The sequence below is a fragment of the Anser cygnoides genome, chromosome 3 (genome assembly GCF_040182565.1).
Source record: "Anser cygnoides isolate HZ-2024a breed goose chromosome 3, Taihu_goose_T2T_genome, whole genome shotgun sequence".
Classification (NCBI taxonomy): Eukaryota; Metazoa; Chordata; class Aves; order Anseriformes; family Anatidae; genus Anser; species Anser cygnoides.
The window spans coordinates 10,328,514-10,334,513 of NC_089875.1; the positions used below are offsets into that span (position 1 = coordinate 10,328,514).

Sequence of the window (6,000 nt, forward strand, 5' to 3'; positions counted from 1 at the left end):
GAAGAGGAGAAGGGCTGTAAGGGTGTTTGCCGAGGTCACAACTTGCCAGCTCTGTGCTCGTTTCCAATAACTGTGTGGCGCTAAGTCTCAGAGCCAGCTCTCCTTGCTGGCAGCACCAAGCAGGACTTGCTGCTCATCACATGGGCAAGCGATATAGGTAGAAGTGTCACCAGACAAATGCCTGATTTGTGTTTTGTTTTGTTTTGTTTTAAGAATGTGTTTCCCCAACTACCATTATAAGGGGATAAAAAAGTGTTCCTAAACAGTGGGAGGGCAACCAAGAAGCCTCACACCTCTGGGTACAGCAGCGGTGACTTCTGCTTGGGCCATGAGCTTGTTAAAAGCATCTGCTCTTACTTTGGGATATTGGAGGATTGCAGAACACCAGAAATGTGCAAATTCAAGAGCTGTAGAAGTGCCAGAGTGGAGAGAGTAAAACATTCCCTCAGGGGCATTTGAGTGTACAGAGTTTTACTTCACTTTAATTAGAATCCCAGAACATTATCCACCAAAGGGCTTTTTCATTGGTACTTTATTATTCTGTATAACGTTATAAGTGTGTGTGTTCCTTTCTTGACCCCGCAGAGCAATGCAGAGAAGTAAATTCGATGTAGATCGTGCTGGCTGGCTAACAAGCCCATGTCACAAGCCCACGGACACCACATCCCATGAGGGGGGTGAACAATGCTGCAACACACAGGAGACAGCACCGACGGTGCAGGTTTTCAGGCAAAAACTCAAAATGCACAGAGAGCCAGTTTTACTTGAATTCCCTCGTGACGAGGACCCTTTGGTACATCACCCATGTCCATCTGTCTGCGGCCTGGTATTTCACACAGCACAAAGCAGCAGTACCTCCAAGTCCCCAAAGTGCCTTACGTGCACCCTGGCCCTGCTGCAGCCACTGCTCAGGAACACCTGCCTTTTCCACTGGTTTGAGAAAAACACAGATAAATCACAGTGCTGGTGGGGCTAAATTGGCTTATATCCTGCTAAGGCTTCTGGTTCAGTTTTCTTTTGGGGGTATTTTTTTTCTTTTTTGTCAATGTGCATTGCCCTCTAGCACCAAAAATTCTTCATTTCTCTGTTATTGCTTTTGTAAGAAAACAATGATGGTGCCAATGATGACAACAAGCTGCAGGCCCCCCTGTGCTTCCCCAGCACGACCGCACCCCCTTGGCTTCGTCTCAGCAAATGCACGCAAACATCTCGGCCCTTGGCATCAACTCTCCTGGGTTCGATTTACTTCCAAGTGCTGTGGTTTTAGAGAAAAATCTTAGAGAGCAGAGCGGCAGGCTTTGTAGGCAATTGGAGAAGTGCACTGCAGCCTCCTAACATGGAGGAAAATCTGTGGTGATGGAAAACCACCCGGAATTCTCAGGCATTGTCGCTGTCGGAGCCTTTAATTTATGCAGGGGTTATGTCTGCAGATGGCAGTAAAGAATGCCTTTCATTCCTGGGAAATCGGGCAAAAGTGGGTTTCCAGCTGAAGGCAAAGAGTACCCCTGGCACCAGTCCCGCAGCACGGGGACTGAGCAATGGTTGGTGCCCACTGCTGCCCCTTGCCTCTTCAACAAGGTGAAACAAATAACACAACCTGGGGCGCAACTTCCTTGCCTTCAATCCGTCCGGACCTCTCCTGGTGGTCCTGAGCAGACCTTCCCCATGGATGCTTTATGCATTTGCTCATTGCCCCACAGGGCTGGCTGGCTGTGGGCTTTAGCTACTTGCTGCCAGCAGTAAGCAACCTTGCCTGGCCACAACACTCCCCCTGCAGCTCCCGCTCTCCTGCCCCAAAATGTCACCGCGGTGGCACGGGCTACTCAGGACCCACAGAGAGAGCAGAGACCTTTGGGAGCAGAGGAGCTGCCTTGGGAGCATGCCAGGTGTTGGCCCTGCTCTGTTAAAGCTTCGTGGCCTTGGTAAAATCATTTCATCTCCCTGCACCTCAGCCTTTTGTTTCTGAGAAGCCCGTCCTGGCTGGGTGCGTAGATGGGTGATTTTTAGCTTTATCTTCCCCTGAGTTCTCATTTTCCTTCTTCGGGCCCAAATTCTTCCCTGCCTCCCCAGGGGGACATGCTGAGGGGTGGTTGTCCATGACCATGTGAGCAGCAAGTCTCATCTTCCCTCCTCCGTCCCCAAGATGCCGCGGACGCGAACCTTGACATTTAAAACATCCCAGGGGAATTGGACACTCACGGGCAGGGGTTTGGGCGAAGCCGGCGTCCAGGTCTGTGTGAGCACAGCTCCACAAATAGCATCTGCACGCACACCTAGAGGTCCCTAAATGCCAGCCATCATGTGTCACGTACGTCTTCTGCCTTCTCGGGTGCACAGGGGCCCGTGACAGATCTGCAGGAGGAGGTGCAAGGTCGCACAGCTCCGGCCACTGGGTGGGCGGCCAGCAGCACCAGGGAGGGGGTTTTATTCCCCTGGAAAATGTGAGAGCGTCGGAAGGATTGGCCCAGCTTTTCTTCTGCACGGAGCAGAACAGAGCAGCGCCCGCGGCGTGCTGCAGGATGGGGCACAGCACCTGCAGCGGGATGGGGAAGAGCCATGTGGGGACCAAGCAGGGGCCGGTGGCCCGGCACACACAGCTGACCTCACCTGAACTTTCTCGGTGGGGCTGAAAATGATTAGGTGGCTTTGCTGGGCAACGTAGAGAGGAGTGATAGCAGCAAGAGGCTGGTAGGTCTCCTCCCCCCCCCCTTGCCAGAAGCCTCCCTGATGGCCTCGCACCCTTGGAAAGAGCCAAGCCCCCGGTGCTCCCCACAGTAAGAAAATATCGACTAGCTCACGACATTTCCTTGCACTTGCTTATGGAATGTTCCCAGCGCTTTCCAGGGCAGCACTCTGCACAGCTACTGGGCAGAGGGGTGCTGGGGACATGACCCAGCTCCTCCACCCAGCGCCAGGGGCTGATGCACTCCCCCAGCGCTCCCCCGAGAGATATTTGCCATCGCGATACCCTTTAAGGAGTCCTGGAGCATGTCCTGATTTCATGTTTTTTTCCATCCGGTTTGCCAGCTTAAAGCCATTTTCACACATAGCCAAAAATAACTTCATTTTTCTCACATGAGCTTTGGAAGCTGGGACTTGTGTTGGCAAAAGGACCGGAGCAGTGGGAACATTGAGCACCCGTGGGAGCAGCTTGAGATGCAGAGGGTGCCTCCGGCCAGGGGGCGGGGGACATGCGGGGATAGCCAAAGCAGCTCAGCAGCCTTGGGAATGCTGGTGGCATGGCTCAGGCATCCCAGAATAAGTCCTGTGCCATCCCCTCACCTGCTGCGTCCTGCAAGGCAACCCCTCCCCAAGGCCCGGAGGTGCCCGAGAACCGCCCCACTGAGTCACCCTGATGGGTTTCCCACCTGGACCGGGAGGGCCCGGACAGGGTGTCCCTTCCTCCAGCCCGGGATTCAGGTCCCCGCCTGCCTTTGTCGCCAGGCCCCTTTGTGAGGGCAGCTCCCAGCACAAGGCCCCATGCAGCACAGCTCCGTCGGCCGCCCCGTGGATGTGCAGCTCGCACCGGCCCTGCCCGCAGCACCGTGAGGGACGAGGCGAGGTGCTGGGGAAGGCAGGCGAGGTGCCACGAAGGCAGGCGGGCTGCACATGGTGACCCCGCTGCTGATGTCAGACCGGAGCTCTGCACTTGGTTTCCATGGCGATGGAGCGAGGACCACAACACGCGTTTTCTGGCGTGATGTCAGTGGCTCCTGGCGCATCCCGGGGAGCATGTTCTCACGGGACTGGAGGCTTTGCCGTCTCCGCGGAGGCTGCTCGCTTGCGGCATGCTCAGCCAGCACCCTGCTGCAAAGGCCCTGCACCAATGGAGAAATTCCCAGGCAGCTGGGTCAGGACCCACTCTGCCCTCATGTGGGGCCGGGGGCAGAGGAGCAGCGGCGTAAGGGGATCGGTGCCAGCACAGTCCTTTCTGCCTCCCCCGAGGGCTCGCGGGCTGCTCGCACCCCCGCGGCTGTATGCACTGCACGCAGGAGACGATGGCACAACCGATAGCGACTGGCATTGGAAACAGCACCAGCGTTCCTCTCTGCCAGGTTTATGACCGCAATAAATGTATAGGATGATTTATACCAAGTAGGAAGCCGCATAGTTCATCAGCCTTCAGCCAAGCCTCATGAGCCGGGAGAAGAGCCAGAGGTTTAAGCGAGCACACGTGCTATCGATCAGCGGGGCGTTCTTTCGGGAGGCTGAGCCACAGGCAGCTCACCCGGCTCGCACTGCGTCCATCACTCGCAGCCAGCCCTGGGGCCAGTCCTGTTGGGTTCGGCACCGTTTTTGCCTGTGAGCAGCAGGACTTGTGTGCAGCTCCTCTTCTCCCACCTCACCAGGGAGCGCCTGTAGCTGGCACAAACTGCAGGGAAGGTTTACGCCCTGAGAAATGGGTTTGCTGCCAGAAAACCTGCCTGTTGTAAACCTCAGAGCAATCTGGAAGGAACATCACAGGAGAAACATTTTAGTTCTTCTCTTGGTAACATTGCAGTCCTGTTCGTAGGTTCCTTCCCAAACATCACCTCGCCATTACCTCCTGGTAACACAAACCACTGTTTGCTTTCAGCCCTGGATGCTGTGCACTAGTAAAACTTAAGCCAGCGGTTAGAAGTGACGGCACACATGGCAGGAGCTGACAAACAGGTTGAGAGGGAGAAAGCACCACGGATGTGCAGAGGAAAACAGGGAAACACCGAGAAATACCATGGCCCTGTGCCCACACATAGCTTTTTTATGGCCTCATTGCAGTGCAGGGTCTAGCTTGAATTTGTTTTTTTTTGAAAGAGTTTCTCCAGATCTCCCCAGTTCCCCTCTCTACACACAAGTTGCAACCTCTTGGCTTGGCTGAGGCCACGCTGTACTCACCACAGCAAACCCACCCACACTTCCCTTCCTCCCTTCTCCGCTGCGTTTGAGCAGCTGCCGAGGAGCTTTGCGCCAGCAGAGAAAGGCTCGGGCAGGGCTTGGGCTGCCATGCAACACTGGATGTCCCTGGAGGATGTGTGCTGGTGCTGGCAGTGAAGCGCTGCAGCCGGACCAGATGTTGGGATGATGCGCGCAGACCGCTGATGCAGGACAAGGAGGTTGGTGCCAGCACCGTGCACTCCTGCAAACATCAGCTGCACTGTGGGGAGGTGCATTGCCACCCATGCCACTTATAGTCTGGCAGAACTGCAATAAGCAGCTCTTTGGTTGCACGATGGGAATCCTGTTCTCTTTATTCTCTGCGATGCCACGTGCAGGGCTCATGCTGCGTGTGGCACGAGACGCTTCCCACCTACACAGGCACAGCTCTGCAGGAGCAAGCCGAGGGTTCAGGTTTGTGCCGGCTGCCGTGATGCAGCCCTGCTGCTCCCCCACGCATGAGAGTGGAGCCTCCCAATGAGCTTTTCCAGCATTTCACGGAAATTTTCTGAAAATGACAACAAAGCCCCCAGGAGATGTTTACCAGAGATGAAGCAGCTGGGTCGGGATGGGTGAAGGGGAACTCCAGCCTTGGAAGCCCTTTCACTCGGTGCAAAGGGCAGCCTCAGGGGGCAAACAGAATGTGAAGCATGGGGCAGCTGGTCGCCAGGCATCCCACAGCCACCGCCAAGCTTTTGGGTGCAGGCTCCACACATTTTGTGACAGCCCAGGGCAGGAATTTTTCCTTCAGTCCTTCTGTGTATCCAATCCTTAATTCTGCACTCCTTTCCTTCCTGCAAAAACAGGGGGAGGGAATATTTGGGGAGTGAGGTCAGTGGAAAGGCTGCACTTGCCTCCAGCTGGGCTTGGATGAGGCCAGGGCACACAGGTGGCTGTGGGGACGGCCTGTGGGATGTGGCCGCGAGCTTTCCCTTCGCACCCGTTGGTGAGCAGCCAGGCCAGGGCTGGGGGCTTGCAGTCATGGTGAAAGCAGGCTGTGAGAATCACCACTCCTGTGCTTCAAACCAAGTGGCAAAATCATTGGTCACGTTCAGGGAAAGATCACTATAGGCTTGGAAAAAGTCT

At 55.5% G+C, this 6,000-nt stretch overlaps 1 long non-coding RNA gene across 1 annotated transcript; it reads right to left on the bottom strand.

Moving 5' to 3' along the window:
* Nucleotides 1–420: 420 nt before the first annotated feature.
* LOC125184671 (uncharacterized) lies at nucleotides 421–5,574 on the bottom strand. The gene is made up of 3 exons (XR_007169023.2): nucleotides 3,369–5,574; nucleotides 2,200–2,352; nucleotides 421–930 (listed from the first exon to the last, which is right to left on the bottom strand). It is a non-coding gene; the product is annotated as an uncharacterized lncRNA (long non-coding RNA).
* Nucleotides 5,575–6,000: the final 426 nt, after the last annotated feature.